General features: G+C 38.5%; 1 pseudogene; it reads right to left on the bottom strand.

Moving 5' to 3' along the window:
- Positions 1 to 1375: 1375 nt before the first annotated feature.
- LOC112858838 (large ribosomal subunit protein eL8-like) lies at positions 1376 to 23337 on the bottom strand (annotated as a pseudogene).
- Between the last annotated feature and the right edge of the window lie 683 nt (positions 23338 to 24020).

The following is a 24020-nucleotide window of genomic DNA, read 5'->3' as shown; positions in this document are numbered from 1 at the left end:
ATGAAGGAATTACTGCATATCTGGATCCGGTTAAGGGAACAAACAAGGAGTGGTTAAAAACCACTTAGCAGCAGTCAGAAGGCATTAATATTTCTAGAAGTAAGAAGGCAAGTGGAGGGTACTGTAACTGATCTCCAGTTAGCAAGATAGCAAGAACTATCCACCAGCAGGTGCCTTACTCTTAGATAGAAGGACACAGCCACTACCAAAGTCAGACCAGAAGGGAGGAAGTCCGATTACATCTTCCATGATTTGCCATTGGCTAAAATTGGCTAGCAGCCAGAAATAACCCAGGAAATGAAATATAGGGGTCAGCCTCCCATGGCACATGTCAAGGCAGAGAAAGGTAGAGGGCATCATCAGATCAGGTGGGTCAAACAGAGAAAATCTTTAACAATATTTATAATTATCGTGTCAAACCATCAAGGAAATAAAGGGCCTGTGAAAGATTGGATTGCTAAACAGTTGATCCAAGCTCTTTTTGGAGTGCCATCCTGTACTACAGGAGCTGTAAGTATAAAAACTACATTTCCCAGACTTCCTTGCAGCTTGACTTTTGCCTATATTTGACCTCTAGGCTAGTTGCATTCACTCAAACTCAGAAATCGAGTCAGTGAAGAGGGAGGCAGAACTTTGTAGGGGCATCAATCTTGTTAAATCTAGCAGTTTGCATTTAGTAAATGAAGCAGTGAGTTCCTGATATTTGGTTCATAGCTAAGGTAAGGTATTCACCTTCATGACGCCATGGGCACGTGATCCTGGATTCAACCATTGGTACAGTGGTGTCCTAAACCCAGACTCCCGATTGTTCCCATGTCTGGTGGTTCTATGGCATTGTTCTGAGAGTCATCCCTAAAGACCCTTCACACCTGTCAGCGATTGTAAACTCTTAATTCTCTAGCTTAAATTCCCTTTTGTTTAAAATTAATTGGAGTGACTTAAGTCTGGTGAAAGTGATGCAGGGGCCAACCTTCTTGCATTCTGGATTTTTTTTTCTTACCCGCATATTGTAAAACTGTGATGAAAGAAAATTTGGGGGGAGAAACAGGAAAATTCCTCACAAACTATGTTACTTCATTATCTTTTCCTGAAAGTGCAGTTGGATTCTGGGTTTCTTTGCATTGACTGCTGTCAAATATTCCCTCAGGTGTGAAGGATCTGAATCGTCATCTTTAAAGACTGAATAATACTCCTTCCAGTATTTTCAAATACTCAATGATAATATCCAATGTTGATTCAGGTGTGGAGGGTACACTGGGATCATAAATTGGTACAACTTTTTAAACCAGCACTTTATCAATACAATCTTAAAGTCTTAAAACTGTACATAACCTTTTACCCAGCAATTGCGTTTCCAGGAATTAACTCTAAAGCATTAATTTAAGAGGTGCACAGGGCATGTGGGGAGCACACTGGCAGGGGACAGTGTGGTCGCTCCCCGCAGGCTCTCCAGTTGCCCGCAGTCCCCAGGGCTGGGGCCTCCCCCCACCTCCCACTCTCTCTCCACCACCACTGGGGAGACTGGCTGCTGCAGTGAGGCTGTCACTCTCTTGTGACCCGAGAGCCCCGCCTGCCAGGGATAGACATGGAGCCATGAGCCTCCTGCCTGGGAAGGTGGTGGCGCTACTTAAAAAACAAAACAGAAAGTGTGCGCAAAAGTTTAAGGAGTTAGAAGCATCCAACAATGGAAGGTTGGTTAAATTGCACATACATACATATGTATATGCATATGTATAATATAGAATATAATTCTCAGCGTGTTCTTCCAACAGGAGAGACCTCCAACGAAAGGGAGCCCAAGTATTTGAGAGATCCAAACACCCCTTCACTTTGCTTTAATCAGGCTACCTCCACTTTTTCTGTTTCTACATTGAAAGATAATAATACTTTATTGGAAAAATAGGTTCCACGGCATGAAAAAGTTCAAGGTGGTGCAATGAAACAATATTTTATATCATTAATGGTTTTTCAAGATACACTGCTGTGTAAAACTTAAGGCTATGTAACTAAATATAGTAAATCCTATGTTTACCTGTAACGACAGGATATCACCACAGATATCACAGACATTTAAAAGGTAAAAAAAGATGGACGACCTTAGGCCAGTATTTTAGAAATTATATAAAATCAACAGATTGCTAGAAAAAAAACAAGCTGCCAAAACTGAAAAAAAAAAAAAGAAAGAAAAGAAAATTTGAATAGTTCTGTATCAACTCAAATGAATTTGTTATTAAACACTTTTACAGGGGCACCTGGGTGGCTGAGTCGGTTGAGCGTTGGACTTCTGCTCAGGTCATGATCTCTCAATTCACACTGGGCTTGCTGCTGTCAACACAGAGCCTGCTTTGGATCCTCTTTCCCCTCTCTCTCTGCCCCACCCATGCTTATTCTCTCTCTGTCTCTCTCTCTCTCTCTCTCTCTCTCTCTCAAAAATAAATAAAACATTAAAACGGTGGGGGGGACTCTGGGCTCAGATAAATGGATTTTACCAAACAGTTAAGAAATAAATAATGCCAATTTTATGCAAGTTCAAGAATGAAAGGTAAGATACCAAATCAATAAAATGAAAGGGAAAAATTATACAATCATCTCAATTGATGCAGAAAGATGGTGATAAATTTGAACATCTATGCACGATTTTAAAAACAAAATTCTTAGCAACATGAAGTAAAAGGGAAATTTATTACAAATAAATAAATTGTGGTGGCTCAGTCGGTTAAGGACATCGGCTCAAGTCATGATCTTGCAGTTTGTGAGTTCAAGCCCCACCTCAGGCTCTGTGCTGACAGTTCAGTGCCTAGAGCCTACTTCAAATCCTATGTCTCCATCTGTCTCTGCCCCTTCCCTTCTTACATTCTGTCTCTCTCTCTCAAAAATAAAATAAACATCAAAGAAAATAGTATCTATTTTTAAAAATCCATCAGCAAACCTCACACTTAACTGGTGAAATATTTACAACTTTCCCTTTGAGACCTAAACAAGACTAGTGTATTCACTGTTACCATTTCTGTGTTCATTATTGTACTGAGGGACCCAGCCAGTGAAAAGTATAATATTTGGACATAATAAATAAAACTGCCCTTGTTCACAGATGATATGATTGTGCATGTAGAAAATCCAAAAGAAATCTACAGATTAAAGATTGCTGCACACAAGGTCTATATGTAAAAAATAATTTTTTTATGTACCTACAACAAAAAATGCAAATATGAAACTTTTGTGAAAGTTGGAGATTATGATAGCATAAAAAATCAAATACTTAGGAATACACTTAAAATAGGATGTTAAAAATCTCTAGTGTAAAACACTGTTAAGAATATATAAAACCAGAATGAAGGAGTATGCAACATGCATGGATTGGGAAATTGGGTAGTCAGTACTGTAAGGATGTCAGTCTTCCCCCAAATTTAACCCTTAAATTCAGTGCAATCTCATTCAAAATCCCAGGAGGATTTTTATTTGTTTTTTAATGAACCTGAGAAACTGATTTCTTCAATATTTATAGAAGTGCAAAAGGGGCGCCTGGGTGGCTCAGTCGGTTAAGCATCCGACTTCGGCTCAAGTCACGATCTCACGATCCGTGAGTTCGAGCCCTGCGTCGGGCTCTGGGCTGATGGCTCAGAGCCTGGAGCCTGCTTCTGATTCTGTGTCTCCCTCTCTCTCTGCCCCTCCCCCGTTCATGCTCTGTCTCTCTCTGTCTCAAAAATAAATAAAAACGTTAAAAAAAAAAAAAGAAGTGCAAAAGACTAAGCATAGTCAAACACTCTTGAAAAAAACAATGTGAAATACACTACACAAAATTTATGAGTTACTATAAAGAGACAGCAATTAATGCAGTGTAATATTGGTACAAGGAAAGAAAAATATACTAATGAATCTCAAGACAGAACACAAAAACAGAAGGCCACAAAAATGGATACTTATGACAAGGCAGTCTGCAGAGCAGTGGGCAAATAATGTCATTTTCAACAAATTGTGGTGGAAAAACCAAATATCCATGTAATTAAAGATCATTGACTTTATTCTTTATTTGTATTTGACAAATATCAGTTCCCAGTAAATCATAGACATTGTGGGAGGCAAAACAATAAAGCTAATATAGGATTATTTTATCATGATTTGAAGAGAAGATTTTTTTTTTTTAATTTTTTTTTAACGTTTATTTATTTTTGAGACAGAGACAGAGCATGAACGGGGGAGGGTCAGAGAGAGAGGGAGACACAGAATCGGAAGCAGGCTCCAGGCTCTGAGCCATCAGCCCAGAGCCCGACACGGGGCTCGAACCCACGGACCGTGAGATCGTGACCTGAGCCGAAGTCGGACGCTCAACCGACTGAGCTACCCAGGCGCCCCAGAAGAGAAGATTTTTTAAAGAAGACAAGGAAGAATTAACCAAAAAAGGAAAGATTGATAGGTTGGATTACATCAAAATTAAGAACATCTGTTCATCAATAGGCACCATGAAGAGAATCAAAAGCAAAACACACTGTGGATTATGTTTGCAACTCATGTAATTAACAAAGGACTCATACCCCAAAAATATTTAGGTTAAGGATCAAAAAGAAATACGGTAATCCAAAGAAGGGAGGAAGAAGATAAGAGAAATAAACAGAATTTTCACAAAAACATGCAAAAAGGCTGAAACATGAATGGTTCAACCTTTCTAAAAAGAGGAAATGCAATTAAAACCACAATGTCATATTACTGTACCTCCACCAGAATGATTAAAATTAAAACTGCCAGTACCAAGTGCTGACAAGGATATACAGCAACAGTTATTCTCATACAATGTTAATGGGAGTTCAAACTGGTACAGTTACTTTGAAGACCATCATCTTTTATGAAAGTTGGACATATGCATACCCCGTGGGCCAATAGTGATATTCCTGAATATAAGCCCAACTGAAATGCATGCACATGTGTACCAAGAGAAAGACACAAGAACATTCATAGTAGCATTATTTATAAAAACCAAGTATGTGAAATAAGCCAAGTGTCCATGAACACTGGAAAAACATGAATTATATATTCTTACAACGCAGCTATGTAAATGAATGAACTACAACTATTCACACACACACAGATGATCTCACAAAGACAACGTTCACTACAAGAAGCCAGACATGAAAGAACACTTAATCTATGGTTTTAATCATAAAGTTCAAAAACCAGGAAAACGAAATCATGGCATTTCATGCATGTTTGGATGGTAAAATTACAAAGAAAGTAAGGAATCAATTTCCATAAAAAGAATAGTGATCATGTTGGATGGGGAGAGAGGAGTAAAGAGTTATGAAGGGGTCCATGGAGGGTTTCTGGGGTGCTGACAGTGTTCTATGTTTTGATTAGGACAGCAGCTATAAAAGTGTGTTTATCTTGTAATAATTCATTATACTGCTTTTTTGTTTTTGTTTTATGTATTTTGTTTTATAATACAAATGTTAAAAACTGTCAAAAAATTTTAACCTGAATCTAATTTCCAGAGAGCAGAGGAACAATTCAAATGATACCACTAGGAAATGATCAAATGTTCCATATAACACAACTTGCCTGGTCTCTACAAAAAATTAGTCATTAAAACAATGAGGGAATGCTCTAAAACAAAAGAGACTGAAGAGACATAACAACCACAGTACTTTGTCTTTTTTTTTTTTTTAATTTTTTTTTTTTCAACGTTTATTTATTTCTGGGACAGAGACAGACAGAGCATGAACGGGGGAGGGGCAGAGAGAGAGGGAGACACAGAATCGGAAACAGGCTCCAGGCTCTGAGCCATCAGCCCAGAGCCCGACGCGGGGCTCGAATTCCCAGACCGAGATCGTGACCTGAGCTGAAGTCAGACGCTTAACCGACTGCGCCACCCAGGCGCCCCCACAGTACTTTGTCTAAACCTTGATGCTGGGCGGCAGACTTTTAGGCCCAAATACAAAATTTTAAATGGACTGGATAATAAACTATATTAAAAACTACCCTTGGGGCACCTGGGTGGCTAAGTCGGTCGAGCGTCCAACTCGTGCTTTTAGGTCAAAATCTCACGGTTTCATGAGCTTGAGCCCTCTGTGCTAGCAGTGAGGAGTCAGCTTGGGATTCTTTCTTTCTCTCTCTCTGTCCCTCACCCACTCATGCCTTTCTCTGTCTCTCTCAAAATAAATAAACAGGGGCGCCTGGGTGGCTCAGTCAGTTAAGCATCCGACTTCGGCTGAGGTCATGATCTTGAAGTTTGTGAGTTTAAGCCCCACGTAGGGCTCTGTGCTGACAGCTCAGAGCCTGGAGCCCGCTTCAGATTCTGTGTCTCCCTCTCTCTCTCTGCTCTTCCCCCACTCACACTCTGTCTCTCAGAAAATGAATAAACATTAAAAAATAATAAATAAATAAATATACTTTAAATAAACTTAAAAAAACTACCCTTAATTTTCTCAGGTGTGGTAATAGCATTATGGTGTAATTGAATATCTTTCATCAAATAGCTGCATACTGAAATATTTAAGGTTAGAGTATCTGAAAAAAAAAACTTGAAAAAATGCTCACCTTACAAGTATATGTAGAGAAACAGTTTTAAACAAAACAAAAAATTATTATTGTCAAAATGGTGAGTACTTACTGTAAACTTTTTTCAAACTTTCCTTTGAAGAGTTTGGTAGTAGAAAATTGAAAAATAATTAAAAATTAAATAATCTTTCCTATACCTGGAAGGAAAGAAAGAGGAAAAAAGGAAGGAGGAAGGGAAAGAAAGAAGGGGAAAGAGAAAGAAAACAATGGCAATAATAAATAACACATGGGAAGATTCTTGAGTTCATTAGAAGAATGTTTTTTAAAAAGCTATTAGTATAAATTGGCAATCATTTATTAAAATATTTTAAAATCATCTGTCTAAATTTTGTACATATTCTCCACATCCTTTTTTATCAAATTTGTATATTAATCGAAATAGGCACAAAATAATTTTCCTAGTAAGGTAACATTTCGCACAAACAATACAACCACATAGTTCAGAACATAAAAAGCATAAAATATTCAACAAAAAGTATCCCTCTCAAGAGAAGAAAAGGAAACCCATGTGCAGTGTAGGTGGGAATGCAAGCTGGTGCAACCACTGTGGAAAACAGTATGAAGGTTCCTCAAAAAATTAAAAATAGAAATACCATACGATCCAATAATTCCACTACTAGATATTTATCCAAAGAAGATGAAAACACTAAGTTGAAAAGATACATGCACCATTATGTTCATTGCAGCATTATTTACAGTAGCGAGGATGTGGAAACAACCTAAATGTCCATCAGTAGATGATGAATGGATAAAAAAGATGTGTATATATACACAATGGACTTTCACTTGGCCATTTAAAAGAGTGAAATCTTGCCATTTGTGACAACCTGGGTGGACCGAGAGGGTATTATGAAATAAGTGAAATAAGTCAGACAGAGAAAGACAGATACCATATGATTTCACTTTTGTATGAGGAACGTGAAAAAATGAACAAACAACAATAAAACAACAAAACAAACCCATAGATACAGAGAACAAATTGAGAGGAGACTGGAGGTGGTGGAGAGTGAGTGAAATAGGTGAAAGGGATTAAGGTACAAATTTACAGTTGTAAAATAAATGTCAGGAGATGAAAAGTACAGCATAAGGATAAACGTTAAGAAAAATTTTTAAAAAGGCGGGGGGTGGGGGGCAGGGGGCGCCTGGGTGACTCAGTCGGTTAAGCGTCGGACTTTGGCTCAGGTCTGATCTCACCATTGGTGAGCTTGAGCCCCACATCAGGCCCTGTGCTGACAGCTCAGAGCCTGCAGCCTGCTTCGGATTCTGTGTCTCCCTCTCTCTCTGCCCCTCCCCTGCTCACGCTCTGTCTCTCTCTCTGTCTCTCAAAAATAAATAAAACATTAAAAAAAATTTTTTTAAGTAAGAAAAAATAAGAAAAGTACAGCATAGGGATATAGTCACTAATATTGTAGTAACATTTATGCTGACAGATGGTAACTACACTTATTGTGGTGAGTTGCACAAAATTGTCAAATCAGTATGTTGTGTACCTGAAACTAATATAGCATCTTATGTCAACTATACTTAAATAATAAAAATTAAAACAAACCCCCCAATGTATCCCTCTCATCCATGTCCATGTTATTTGCCCTTCTAGATATTGTGCACTCATAAGCAAATTCATATATATATATGAATATATACATATTTTTATATATATGGTACTTATAAATATTAGTTGGTTTTTTTTTTTTTCTATGACACTTTGGTTTTTTCTGAGATTTTGTTTACTTTCCTGCAGCTTTGAACAAGTTTGTCATTTGGTGGACAGTGCCCTCTTGTGTATAAAACTGAATCTGCATGTCAAGTTCCGACAAAAAGTGGAATAAACTCGAAATTCTTTTACAGTTGTAAAAGCTCCTTGAGGTCATATGGTGTGTCTTCACATCAATTATTTAGTTAAGGCCAACTCTAAAATATTAGACCTTTTTTTTAAGCCCTTAAAAAAGGTGTCCCCATGCTTGCCTTAGTGATTTCATATGTATTTGGCACTTTTTGGTTTCCCAAGTATTGTCACATCCATATTTTGTTTGATTAGACCAGGAGTTACTGTCCTTTTCTACTGAGGTATAATTCACATACCATAGAATTCACCCAATTAAAAAAATTTTTTTTATTTATTTATTTTGAGAGAGAAGGACCGCGTGTGCGTGAGAGTGCATGCACATCAGTGGGGAAGCGTCAGAGAGAAGGAGAGACAGAGTCCCAAGCAGGGTCCGTAACATCACCAAGTTGATTTATTACATACTTCTCAATAATAATAATTACAAATGAGTCATACATAAAGTCAACACAAAACCTTCTAAATAAATTTATACATCAAATTTTAACATGAAGTTAAAAGATATTTAAAATTGTAATTAAAATAATTGGGAACTCATTCATCATGAAATTATCAGTATTTTTAAAATTAATCATAACAATCAAGAATTTGAAACAACTATGAAGTAATAATTTTAAAAATAGTAATCTAGGGGTGCCTGGGTGGCTCTGTGAGTTCAGTGTCTGACTCTTGATTTCGGCTCAGGTCATGATCTCAGGATGCTGAGATCAAGCCCTGCATCAAGCTCCATGGAGCTTGTTTGGGATTCTCTCTTCCTCTCTCTGCCCCTCCCCCGTTCACATACATGTGCTCTCTCTCAAAATAAACTTAAAAAATAATAATCTATTAAAATCATAGAAATAAAATTCTTTTTTAAAATTAAAAAAATTAATGTTTATTTATTTTATGAGAGAGAGAATGAAGGAGAGAAAGAGAGAGAGAGCAAGCAGGGGAAAGGTAGAGAGAGGGAGAGAAAATCCCAACTAGCTTTCACACTGTCAGTGCAGAGCCAATTCGGTGCTCAACCTCACAAACCATGAGCTGAAATCAAGAGTCAGAGGCTTAACTGAGTCACCCAGGTGCCCTGAAATAAAATTCTTTAGAACTATTTCAGTGCTTACTTACTCTCACATCTCATTTTCCATAATAGTTACCCGATTCATGGTCTTTCTTGCCACATTATAGGCTTAAGTAGTTTGCAAACATTTTAAATTTTGCAAATTTAGCCAGTCTCACTGACTAATAATACTGGAAAAGAAAAATATCCCTGAGAGCTCCAACAGTATTTGGAAATGTGTTCAGTAAAGTCTTGCCATAAATATATTGTAATAATTAAACAGAATTCATACTAGATTTTAGAAAATAACAAGGTTTTCAGGTATGCATCAATGAACCATTCTTATTACATTTATGGCATCAGAATCTGCTTTTTTTGTTTTTATCTGTTTGTTTTATGAATGAATACTTAAGCTTCAGCATTTTGTGTGTGTGCAATGCATGTAAGATTATTACCTACAACAATGTTGAAAACATTGTTGTAAACATTAGGAAATAATCAAGTAAAGTTCATTGCATGGTGCCTAGTATATACAAGAATCTCAGCAAACTTTAGCCATTATTCTTATCACTGTTATTTTCTGATGTTTTAGATACATTGTCAAAACTTAACTTTTTGTCAGCAGTTCTTTTACCCCAAAGGTCTTTTTTTTTAATTCAAATATAATTAACATACAATGTTATATTCATTTCAGGTGTATAATATTCAATAATTCTGTATATTACTCAGTGCTGTTCATGGTAAGTGCACTCTTAGTCCCCTTCGCCTATTTCACCCACCCTCCACCTGCCTCCCCTCTGGTAACTATCAGTTTGTTCTCTATAGTTATGTATTTGGGGGTTTTTTTGTTTTCTTTTTTTATTTGTTTCTTAAATTCCACTTATGAGTGAAGCCATATGGTATTTGCCTTTCTCTGATTGACTTATTTCACTTAGAAATATTCCCCTCAACATCCATCCATATTATTGCAAATGGCAAGATTTCATCTTTTTAATGACTGAGTAATATTTCACTCTGTGTGTGTGTGTGTGTGTGTGTGTGTGTGTGTGTGTGTGTGTGTTTATCCATTCATCTATGAATGGACACCCAGGTTGTTTCCATATCTTGCCTACTGTAAATAATGTTTCAATAAGCATAGGGGTGCATATATCTTTTCAAATTAGTGTTTTCATTCTGTTGTGAAATAGTGGCTCATACAGTAATTTTATGAATTTGTTTTTTAATATGATCCAGTAGTGATTCACATGTACACTAAAGTTTGAGAAGCACTGAACCAGAAAAACCATGATATTTCAGTATTGTAAGCTAATCTTTTTATGTAAAGATAGGAGAGCTTTAGTGAGGTATAATTGATGTATATGAAGCTGTACATATTTAAAGTTTATAAATGATGAGCTTTGATGTATGTATACATCAAGGAAATCACCATCACAATCTTTCTTTTGAAGGTATTATTGTTGTCGGGTGCCTGGGTGGCTCAGTAAGTTGAATGTCTGACTCTTGATTTTGGCTCAGGCCATGATCTTAGTTTTGTGGGATCAAGCCCTACATGGGGCTCTGCACCAATAGTCCAAAGCCTGCTTGGGATTCTCTCTCTCTCTCTCTCTCTGTCTCTCCCACCCTCTTCCCTCCCCTGCTCATGCACTCTCTCTCTCAAAATAAATAAATAAATAAATAAACTTAAAAAAAAAAAGATATTGCTGTATCTAATGTACAAACAAACCAAACAAATGTGTAAACAGTTTGATGTTGGATCAAAGACAGCTTGATTGTGACATTTGCTATCAAAACGATTTCTCACCCTTCTAGATCTTCTTTTTTTTTTTTTTAATGTTTTTATTTATTCTTGAGAGAGAGATAGAGACAGAGCACAAGCAGAGGAGAGGCAGAGAGAAAGGGAGACACAGAACCCGAAGCAGGCTCCAGGCTCTGAGCTGTCAGCACAGAGCCTGATGTGGGGCTCGAACTCACAAACCGTGAGATCATGATCTGAGCCAAAGTCAGATGTTTAACTGACTGAGCCACCCAGGCACCCCAGTAACATTTTTTATTGTGGTAGGAAAACACATAGGGGTGCCTAGGTGGCTCAGTCAGTTGGTCATCTGACTTTGGTTCAGGTCATGATCTCACGGTTTGGTTCATGAGTTCAAGTACGACATCTGGCTTGCTGCTGTCAGGACACAGCCCACATAGGATCCTCTGTTCCCCACCCCCGCCCCGTCCCTCCCTCGCTCACACTCTCTCTCTCAAAAATAAATTTAAAAAATTTACAAAAAGAAAAAAACCCACATAATATAAAATTTACCATCTTAATCATTTTTAAAGTGCATAGTTCAGTCGTATTAAGTACATGCACATTATTGTGAAACAAATCTCCAGAACCTTTTTATCTGCACATCTGAACATCTATACCAATTAACAACATCCGTAATATTCCAATTTTTATATACATGATGTTAAAGCAAGCACAATAACGTATGCCTTTGTAAATTTCGTCACTGTGTTTATCTTTGTGGATAAAGGGCATTATTTACAAAGTCTTGTATCATTTTGGCTATACCATACTTTTTACTTAAAATAGTCAAGTTTATCCTGAGAAAACAAATTTAAAGGGGACATTTTCAATTTATGCCTATAGCTTGAGTTTTAGAATCTCCATCTTTATTCATGACATCAATAATGTCTACAAAAGGATTGCATATTAGCTATAATTGAGTTTTTAATGGCCTGGTGGTATCATCTCAATTTTCCCATGATGTATTGGCAGTAGTTTCAATTTCTGTTTAGCAAATGTGTTTTTGATACATTTCAATGTGTTATGGAAACCAAAAAGTAGTTGTAAAATTAGTGTGTAAAATTCAGGGTATAAAAGACATTCTTCTGTTGCTTCGTTTATTACCAAGTTTAAAGAATAAATAGAACAAGGACCTTAATCCCTAGAATGTTTTTGAGTGTCTGTTTTTGCATCAGATGCATGGCCTTGTCATATCCCTGAACTCCCAATTTTTTTTAATGTTTATTCGTTTACTTTGAGAGAGAAAGAGTGAGCAGGGGAGGGGCAGAGAGAGGGAGAGAGAGAATCCCAAGCAGGCTCCACACCGTCAGTGCAGAGCCCAATGCAGGGTTTGAATCCACTAACTGTGAGATCATCACCTGAGCCAAAATCAAGAGTCATACACTTAACCAGCTGAGCCACCCAGGAGCTTCCCAATTTATTTTTAATAAGATTGAAATTTAAGTAGTCTACTAAAAACTGTTCAAGGTAGAAATAATGGCACTTTTAAATCCATGAATCTAACAATAATTTTAAACTATTTCACATGATTTACATCTACTACTTCAACTGAAAAATAATCAGGTAATAGCACGTCTTACTTCATTGAAAATGATTTTGCGAATCACAGTTGCTATTATTTTAGTTGTTTTTTTATTTCACTCTCTCTATGTATTATGTCGTATTAGCTCATGTCAGTGTTTGTATTTTGCATAAATATATACCATAATGTTATGAATTGTTGCTGTGGTTTGTGTGATATGAAAAAACATTCTCAGTATCTCACACTAACATTTATTGGACAATTCTCTGACGGTTAAACATAGCCTTGCCAAAAACCGCATCATCTATGTCATAGACTGGACACTGTCTTACCAGTACAACCTGTTTTGCTGCAAAGTTAGATTCCTATCAACTTTGAACACTTTACAATGTTCATTTCACTTCATGTTTACTAAGAATATAATACAAAATCTAACAGCCTTTATGTCTGTTCTCATTCTTCAGTTGCTTTTCCCCTCATTCCCAAAGAGTTTGCAAAACAGACAAAATACACAATCCTCTAAGCTAATGTAATAAAGACCAATTTTTCCCCTGCTTGGTTCCCCTCCCCTGCCCCCGCCACCACCATTAGGAAAAATATATCTATAATAAATTTCTGAAAAATCCCAGTCTGAACTATCCTTTGAAAAGTTAAAACTTATCACTTGAGGTGTATTATTTTCAACAAGAGTGCACCATTGTTTAACATTCAAATTACTTGACTATTACCTGGAAAGATTTAATAGTCTCTGTGAATAACGAGAAATACGAATTTGGTCTCTGCCCAGGTTCCTGACACAGAGCTCCTTTTAAAAGACTCGTGGGGCGCTTGGTGGCTCAGTCGGTTAACCATCTGACTTTGGCTCAGGTCATGATCTTACAGCTTGTGGGTTTGAGCCCCACATTCGGCTCTGTGCTGACAGCTCAGATCCTGGAGCCTGATTCAGATTCTATGTCTCTCTCTCTCTCCTTCTTTCTCTTTTCCCCTCCCCTGCTAGCACTCTGTCTCTCTCTCTCTCTCTCTCAAAAATAAATAAACTTAATTTTTTTGTTTTTAAATACGCTTGTAATTTCTGGGGTGGTAAGAGCTCTAGAAGCATCTTTTGGTCTAATATTTGGTGTTTGACCCCAGTTCCTGACACAGAGCTCCTAAGTCCCTCACAATTTCCTGGACGGTAGGGGCATCTTTTGTTCTGATGAGGCAATTCTTGATGGGCTCCTGGAGAGCTTGGGGGTGGGGTGGGGTGGGGGCTGGGTCTTGTCAGGAGAAACACCAAGCCCTGATTAGAAGTTTGGATCTTTCAGCCCCACCCTCAGCCTCCCAGGAGACAGCGTTAATCATTGAAAACACCATAAAATTCCCTAAATTGTAGGGTTTGGAGAGCTTCCGGGTTGGTGAATACATACACATGCCAGGAGGGTGTTGCACCCCAACTCCATGGGCACAAAGGCAGCTGTGGGGGAGACCTTTCCAGACCTCACCCTACATAGACCTTCATCTGGCTGTTCATCTGTATCCTTTATTATATCACTTATAGTAAGCCAGTAAATGTGTTTCCCTGGGTTCTGTGAGCCATTATAGCAAATTATCGACCCTGAGGAGAAGGTTGTGGGAATCCCCAACTCATAGATCTGTGTAGCCAGTTGGTCACAAGTACGAGTGACAACCTGGGACTTTCAACTGGCATCTGAAGTGGGGGCAGTCTTGTGGGACTGAGCCCATGAATAACGAACACAGGAATAAATATGTCTTAGAATTAATGAAATGTAGTAATTTTCTTTCATGTCTTTTCTGATGGCTTTATATTTTTCCTTTTCTGATATGTATATATATTTTTAAAAATTCTTTCTGACATTACGGAAATGTAACATATAGCTTAATATTTTAACTTAGCATTTGTAGCATTTTGATATAATATGCAAACAATATACCAGTGAAATTTTAATACCAATTAATTTTTGTATTGAAGAAAAGTTCATAAAAAAAAAACAATTTTTACAATTACTTACCAACCTTTCCTTTATATCTTTATAGTTTATTATAGTAATATATCTGTATAACACATGTATTTATAATAATATGTTATCATTATAAGTATATTATAAATATATAATACAAATATGTATTTATGCTATATATTTATAAATATAAATATTTATTATGTATCTATGTTGTATGTTATATTTTTCAAAATATATATTACTTATGTGATGTTTATTTATACATAAAAACATTATACATGTATACGATGTATAATACTTTCATGTAATATATTATCTCCATTAGGATAATACACACACTACCTATAGCATGTAGTAATATATTTTATAATATAATTTTATATTTATATATGTCTACATTTATAAAGAATTACCCTGTATCCATATATATTTATAAAAATATATTATTGACATATGTATAACATCATACATATTATTAAAATATTTATATTATGAATACATAATTTTTATTATAGTTACTTTTTTATTCATTAAAGATGATTTGTCATATAGTGAAAATTTTTGTTGATTTAAACTGGGACTCACCAATAGCATTTGGTACAGCAAACAGAGGAATATCTGAACCACTACATGAGTTGTTAAATTTAACCAGTGCAACCAGTACCAAGAAGAGATTTCTCTCTCTCTCTCTTAAAAATTTTCATTATCTTTGATAATCATTCTATCAGCCAGAAAAACCGTTTTTTATGATAAGCACATATTATTTTAGATAATAAATCAGTGAGATTTTTCAGTTATCAAATTCTTGCCTCTTTCATAAAATGGAATGCAAAATATCAATCAGGTTAGAAAATGACCCTTAACTTTCATCTGTTGGATGACTATAATATAGTGATTTTGTTAGCATAAGACACATCAGTGCTGTCTGTTGGAAAATTATCACTATAATTTTGCAACTCATCCAAAGTAATAAAGATATCTGTATTAGTTATTTATTGCTGCCTAACAAATTACCCGGAAACTTAGTGGCCTTGGACAACAATGTACATTTATCATCTCACACAGTTTCTGTGGACCAGAAACTTGAAAGCAGCTTGGGTGGTTAATTCTGGCTGGAGGTCTCTCCTAGGATTGCAGTCAAGATGTCAGCCAAGGCTACAGGGACCTGAAGGCCTCACTGAAGCTGGAAAATCTGCTTCCAACGTGACTCTCTCATGTGTATCGGCCAGAGGCATAGTTCCTCACTCTGAGGCCCTCTCCTTAGGTCTACGTGAGTCTCCTAAAATCCTGACATCTAGCTTCTTCCAAAGCAAGTGATTTGAGGAAGAACATGGATGGCTCAATATGTTGTAAGACTCATCCTCTGAAGTCATACACTATCATTTTTACAATATCCTATCGGTTGGTTATTCCCACTAAGCATGGAGGAAACTATACAAGGACATGGTACCAGGAGGCTAGGATTATTGGAAGCCATCTTAGAGGCTGGTTACCACAATATCTATGATGTAAATGTAGCGCTCTTGTATAGTGCACAACTTGAACAACCATGCATGGCAGCCTTGAGCAGTTACATTGAACAATATACAGTGTTTTTAGAGAAGATGTTTTCTTTCTCTCTGAGCAATAAACTAGTTTGATAGGTACGATTTCTTCCTAACTTCTGTGGTTTTTAAATTTAATTTGTATATTTTCCCCTATATTATCCTATCCTAATGTGTTCTTTTCCTGATACTGTATCTTATAATATGGTAGATGGTCTTCATAAATACTTTTTTCTCTTTCCTCTTGGTTCTAATATATCTTGTTTCTTCTTTACTCTTTTCTTTTTCTCTTTTAGTCCTACTCCATTTTCCCTTTTTGACTGTCTACTTCATTCAAACAAATAGTGAATAATTTTAAAGCTACCCTTGAATAAGCGTTCTAAAACCATCAGTTCTATACAAACTGCTTCTCTGATTAGGATGACATACAGACCACATCCCACCGTAGGATGATGTCTACCTTCTGCTTTATACCTGTTGAACTGGTGTAATTTTTTTTAATATGAAATTTATTGTCAAATTGATTTCCATACAACACCCAGTGCTCATCTCAACAGGTGCCCTCCTCAATGCCCATCACCCACTTTCCCCTCCCTCCCACCTCCCATCAACCCTCAGTTTATTCTCAGTATTTAAGAGTCTCTTATGGTTTGCCTCCCTCCCTCTCTAACTTATTTTTTTCCTTCCCCTCCCCCCATGGTCTTCTGTTGAGTTTCTCAGGATCCACATAGGAGTGAAAACTATGGTATCTGTTGTTCTCTATATGACTTATTTCACTTAGCATAACACTCTCCAGTTCCATTCACGTTGCTACAAAAGGCCATATTTCATTCGTTCTCATTGCCACGTAGTATTCCATTGTGTATATAAACCACAATTTTTTTATCCATTCATCAGTTGATGGACATTTGGGCTCTTTCCATAATTTGGCTATTGTTGAAAGTGCTACTATAAACATTGGGGTACAAGTGCCCCTATGCATCAGCACTCCTGTATCCCTTGGATAAATTCCTAGCAGTCCTATTGTTGGGTCATAAGGTAGATCTATTTTTAATTTTTTGAGGAACCTCCACACTGTTTTCCAGAGTGGCTGCACCAGTTTGCATTCCCACCAACAGTGCAAGAAGGTTCCCGTTTCTCCACATCCTCTCCAGCATCTATAGTCTCCTGACTGGTTCATTTTAGCTACTCTGACCGGCATGAGGTAATATCTCAGTGTGGTTTTGATTTGTATTTCCCTGATGAGAGTGACGTTGAGCATCTTTTCATGTGCCTGTTGGCCATCTAGATGTTTTCTTTAGAGAAGTTTCTATTCATGTCTTCTGCCCATTTCTTAGTGGATTATTTGTTTTTCTGGGTGTGGAGTTTGGTGAGTTCTTTATAGATTGTGGATATTAGCCCTTTGTCTGATATGTCATTTGTGAATATCTTTTCCCATTCCCTCGGTTGCCTTTTAGTTTTGTTGGTTGTTTCCTTTGCTGTGCAGAAGCTTTTTATCTTGATGAGGTCCCAATAGTTCATTTTTGCTTTTAATTCCCTTGCCTTTGGAGATGTGTCAAGTAAGAAATTTCTGTGGCTGAGGTCAGAGAGGTTTTTTCCTGCTTTCTCCTCTAGGGTTTTGATGGTTTCCTGTCTCACATTCAGATCCTTCATCCATTTTGAGTTAAGAAAGTGGTCTAGTTTCATTCTTCTGCATGTTGCTGTCCATGAACTGGTACAATTTTAAAAAGCTTTCTGGGGGCGCCTGGGTGGCGTAGTCGGTTAAGCGTCCGACTTCAGCCAGGTCACGATCTCGCGGTCCGGGAGTTCGAGCCCCGCGTCGGGCTCTGGGCTGATGGCTCAGAGCCTGGAGCCTGTTTCCGATTCTGTGTCTCCCTCTCTCTCTGCCCCTCCCCCGTTCGTGCTCTGTCTCTCTCTGTCCCAAAAATAAAAATAAACGTTGAAAAAAAAAATTTAAAAAAAAAAAAAAAAAAAAAAAAAAAAAGCTTTCTGTGTCTCGTAAGCATCCCGAAGTAGACGATAAATTGTATGGTATAAAACTGACAGGGAATACTAATAGGGAATTTATGTCTATTTTAGGCAATTTTATACAAGTATTATTCTTAGACGAGTCAGTTGGTTTTATGAATATTAAAAATAACTGACAATTTTCCTAGAAGATGGCTGCATTTGGGTAAAGTGTGAAAACCAAAGTGGCCTGACTGTTAATGCATCATGAAAGATTGGGTGCTCTTTGTGGTTGCACTTAGTCTTATTTAAAAGTGCTCTTTAACTATTATTGAAGCCATGCATATTTAGCAGTAGGAGGTGGGCCTATTCTATTGATGGAGGAACAATAGTTTAAAACAAGTCAAAAACATTCTGCTAACTGTGGCTTGCATGATTTTAAAATGTATAACCTGCTTAATGAGGTTTTAGTCATCAGTGTGGTTGGTTTATAACTCTGATTTGGATAAAAGACTCAGAGTCTTTAATGAGCCTAGTGGTGCTAATTCAGAGAGACTGTCAGGTGGAGAAAGGGGAAGAAAGACCTGGTTGGAAGAGTGTCCAGAGAATTAAAAGAAAACTAAAGAATTCCCTGTGGTAAGGCACCTGATAAAAGCCAGCTGCTGGTGGGCGTCCTAACCTCCTTCCCTCTCTCTTTTCTCCCTCCCTTCCTCCTTTCCACCCTTCTTCCTTCCTCTTTCTTTCTCCTTTTCATCTTCCTCTTTCTCTCCCTCCCTAACCCTCTGTTTCTGTTTTCTTTCTCCCTCCCCCACTTCCCATTTCTTGCTTGCCTGCCTTCTTACCATAACTTAATGGAATTAAGAGTGATTTTTATCTCAGATTTGAACATGCTCAGAAATGTTTCTCACAATTAGTTTTCGTGTGATTTAATTATGACCCATCAGATTCTACTTTTTTTTTTTAAGTTTATTTATTTTGAGGGAGACAGCAAGCGAAGGAGGGAAAGTTTGTTTATTAATTAATTTATTTATTTAGAGAGAGAAAGAGAATCCCAATCCCAAGCAGGCTGCACACTGTCAGTGCAGAGCCCGAGGCGGGCTTGAACCCGTGAACTGTGAGATCATGACCTTGAACCGAAACTAAGAGTCGGACGCTTAACCAGCCGACCCACTCAGGCACCCCCACCCACCCTTTATTTATTTATTTTTCCTTTTGACACTGGCTGAAAGACAGTTTTTATTACTTTTATGTACCAAAAACCCAACAGTGTGCCCTTAGCCCAGTTTGGTGGACAGTTCTTTGCCTTTTCCATCTTGGCAGTGTGACCCACCCACTCTGAACTTGGGTGTTGCCTCCCCAGTGACGGTGGATCTCAACGTACCTATTGTCATCATTGGTCCTGCTAGCTTCCACCTGCTGAGCCAGTGCTCTCCTGGCTTCCAAGTTTACCTGGGTGAGGGTGACAGTGGTGCAGGTCTTCCTGTGGACCAGACGCCCCCGCCTGGCCTTCCCCTTGATGATGCAGTAGGGAGCCCCCATCTTACCACACAAGGCAGATAGGAAGACGACCAGCTCAATGGGATCCTGTGCAATCACTACCGGCTGAGGCTTCTTGTTTTCCACTACGGTGGTGACACTATTAACCCTTGCTTGAAGGAGAGGTGGCATCTTTGTGAGGACATCCCCTTAGACAGCAGCTTTCTTCTCTGTCTGGGTCAACAATCTCTGTTCTTCTCTTGCTTTGTCTCTGGTCTGTATTTGTGGGTCAGTTTCAGCTGTTGAATAGCTGCTTGGTGGCCCAAGGCCTGAGTGAACTGAATGGCCGCAGGCACTTTCAGAAGCTTATAGAGAAGAGCCATCTGTTGAGGCAGCCGGATGTAGTAGGGCCATTTGACAAAGCAGCACATGAGGTCCCTTTGGGGCTGGATGTACTGTCCAATGTCAAAATTCTTGGGCCTTTTCTGTCAGGGGATGGAATACCTTCTTGGCCTCCTGTGTCTTCCTCCCATCAGCCCTCTTTCCTTTTGCATCTTGGGCAGCAGGAGGAGAGCTGATTCTACTTCTTTTTAAAAAAACATTGGTGATAGGTTGACAGTCATCAAAATGCTGTTCCTTGACCTCTGAACTTTGCGTTGTGACCTCTGAACTTCAGGTTCTCTGTAAGCACATTTCCAAACACCCGAAAGTACTTACGTACCTTCTTCCCTCCACCCCTTTATTTTTAGTACCGCTTCCACGATTTTCTCCTTCTTCAATGCTTTTATAACCCTAAAATAAGATTCCTGTTCTTGTACTTCCTCTTTTCTGCTTTTTGGCCATAAATTCTGTTCCTAGTCATGGATACAATATATTCTTGTGTTCCATTTGATGTGTTTTTATGTGTTCTCACATGTTAAGAATTGAAATTACTAACTTTATAAATCCTAACTTATTTACTTCTTAGTTTTCCACTGTAGTTGTGCAAGATTAAAAATTAGAGCACTCTCTTCTTTGTGAAAATTCTGTATCCTGGGTATCTGTCCTAACCTGGGCTCGTATAAAACTCATTTTGCATCGACACTTCTTGGCATACTCTGCAGGATATAGAACAACTCTCCTGAGACCACCTGGGGGTTCTCTGGAACTTGGTGCTTGGTACCAGCAAAGGCCCTATGTGCCCCTTCGACATCTCAGTACCTCACAGGTATATGAGGTGAGTTCTCCTGCTATCTGGACCTCCTCAATTTGAGTTGATGGTCTTGACTTTTATTCATACTCTTGAGGGTTACCAGGAATGTTCTGTAGGTGGAAATAGCTTGGAGGGGTTGGAGTTGGTGTGTTGGTTGTTGTAATGTGGCATTATACTGATGTTATTAATGTAAGGTTTGAGTAAATTTACTGTCTAGAAATATGACAGACTGAATCACTGAGCTCCAAAGAGCGGGGACACTTGCTCCTTCCTGCCAAATGGTGCTTTCAGGTGACTGAAAGCCTAGTGGAAGTGTCTGAGGATATTCCTGGAGATGTGGTCCCACAGGAATTTCCCATCTCATAAGATACTTAATGATTGGCTAGTTCAGGGATGCACCCATAGGACTGATCTGTCAGTGCTCTGAGCCCCCTTGATGGTCTTAGACCTCACTGAGAGAAACCGAGACAAATAAGAAAGTCTATAACGACCATTTGGAAGTGATTGTCATAAGTAGCACCCTCTTGACTCACCACACTTGATATCCTTGGATCTTATTCAAGCCTTATTCTAAAAGCTGAGACTGAAAGAAATGGGGAACCGTGCTTCCAAGTTTGGAACAGCTCCCAGAAAACCAGCATCCACCCATGGAAAACTGCAGCAGGCTGTATGTACAATGCATATGGAACCTATACTTGCAAGTGGTTACTTCAATGGGAAAATTTAAGGATAACCTGGGTCTCAGCTGACCCAAATAATGTTCTTTCAACATGTCTGAATTAGTTTTCTTATATGCACAATTAGAGAAACCCAGCTAGAAGACCAAGTACCCAGAAACTAGGGAGTTACTTGGTCGAGTCAGTGAAGCCCCCAGCTTAAGGGGAGTCGTCTCCAGTTATAGAGATTCTCAGGGCTTGTTTGTTCGTGTTTGTTCCTGCGGCTTTTGGTATCTTTGCACAAAATGGCCGTGTTCTAACTAGAAATGAAAAATAATTAAGGGCTCCATAAATTATGACGCTGTCTCATTATTAGTTTTGTTTTAATAAAAGGGGGCTATTTGGCAATTGGGTCTTTAATGTCCTCTACACAAATATTAGTGAAACAAAGGCTAAATTTTGTCTGCATCTTGTTTGTGCCCATGTGTGTTATAAATGTGAGATATTTTCTTTACCTCCGGGTAGTATGCAGCTAAAATGAACTTTTAACGGAGCACTATTTAATTGATTTAAAGGCGAGCGCATGTCAAAAGTGGGCATTCTAAAACTCAAAAAGATAAAAACTAACTCAAATATTTTTCAATGATGTTTTCACACGATCTGGGATAAAACTCCCTACATTTAGACTTTATGTGACTCCATAATAAAGATGCATCACAGGAAGGGACCTAACTGGTGGTCCAAGGAGATAAAGATGAACAAAAATTTTAGACACCTCAATACTGTCCCTCCCGAATAGTCAGGATAATGAGGAAGAGGAGGAGGAAGACAGGCAGACACTAGAAATCCTAAATCCAGCCCCACCTCCAGGCACAAGCCCCAGAACCAATGCCCAGCCCGCTGCCTGCTCCTCTTGGCTCTTCCAGAAGGCTGAAAGTCAACCAGAGAAAAAGCCTGTTCTGTAGGAGGAAAAGAGAGGAGATGGAAATTATGTTCTTTTAATGTTTTTATTTATTTTTGAGAGAGAGACAGAGCACGAGTTGGGGAGAGGCGGGGGGGGGGGGGGGTGGGGGAGGAGAGGGAGAGAGAGAGGGAGACACAGAATCCGAGGCAGGCTCCAGGCTCTGAGCGGTCAGCACAGAGCCGGACGCTGAGCTGGAACTCCTGAACCACGAGATCATGACCTGAGCTGAAATTAGAAGCTTAACCGACTGAGCAACCCAGGCGCCCCTATTTTTTTTTTAATTTTTTTTTTTTAAGTTTATTCATTCTTGAGAGACAGAGACAGGGGCGCAAGCGGGGGAGGGGCAGAGAGAGAGGGAGACAGAATCTGAAGCAGCCTCCAGGCTCCGAGCTGTCAGCACAGAGCCTGGTGCAGGGCTCAAACCACGAACTGTGAGATCATGACCTAAGCCACCCAGGCGCCCCAGGAGATGGAAATTATTAAAGAGAAAAAAAAAAAATGTCGTTAGTCCCAAAGTTTCAATCTGCCTCCGGCCTTGCCAGCAGCACACCTGATGCTTCCTCCTCCCCCTCCTCCTACACCGGCACCTGGGTGCTCACACAGCCCCGCCCCATTCCATCATCAGTGTCTCCACGTCACAGGCTCCCGCTCCTCCCACCCTCACTATCAAGGAGCAAAAAGCACCCCAAGCCGCTGGGCCACCTCCCTATGAGGTTCAAACTGGAGGACCTCCTCCATCAGCATGAAGTGGCCCACGTGCTCCCCTGGACCAAAGCGCCCCGCGGAAGCCCCAGGTAACACTGACTGTAGGGAACCAGTGGATTGACTTGTGAGCGGACACAGGTGCAACATATTTGGTATTAAAGCTGCTTCAAGGTTGTTGGCTTAATGAAAATCAACGTGTCTTTTGAGTTATCCTCATGAATGTAAAACCTTTATTTTACCAAGGTTTACTCAAGTCAAATAAGCTTGTGTTATCTCAGTTGCAATTTGCCAACAAAAAGTGACTGAAAATGATGGTTGATTTTTGTCTGTCTCATAAAGTTTTCATGGGTAATTGTTAAGAGCCAGTAGGTTAGGTAAAAAAGTTTACGGATACACTTTTAAATAACTTCCAAAATCTTTGGTAACCCAAAACTTTGGGGGTTTTGCTACATTAAATGATAAATTGGGTTGAATTCATTGGATTTCTAAGTCTCTTGTAAATAAGATAAAATACTGAAACATTAATGACTAAATCACAAGGTTTGTCTGTGTTGTCTCATTACAGAAAAGCTAAAGATATTTGGGTCTGTTAGGAAACATATAAAAACATTGCTGAAAACAATGTATGTTGTATGAAAACAACAAACATTGCTGGTTCTCTACTGTTTGCGTTTCCAGATTCAGGGAAACTTTTTCTCTTAAGACATCTATGAGTTACAAAATTTGATAAAATATTCCTTTATGAAAAAAATATAAGCATTTACCTTTTCTCCATAACTGAACCCTCCAGAATTAAAAAACTCTCAATGAATATTCTTCTTTCTCTTACG

The sequence above is a fragment of the Puma concolor genome, chromosome B1, assembly GCF_028749965.1.
Source record: "Puma concolor isolate L17-30 chromosome B1, mPumCon1.1.hap2, whole genome shotgun sequence".
Classification (NCBI taxonomy): Eukaryota; Metazoa; Chordata; class Mammalia; order Carnivora; family Felidae; genus Puma; species Puma concolor.
The sequence above is the reverse complement of the archived record's forward strand: the minus strand, read 5'-3'. Positions and strand labels throughout refer to the sequence as shown.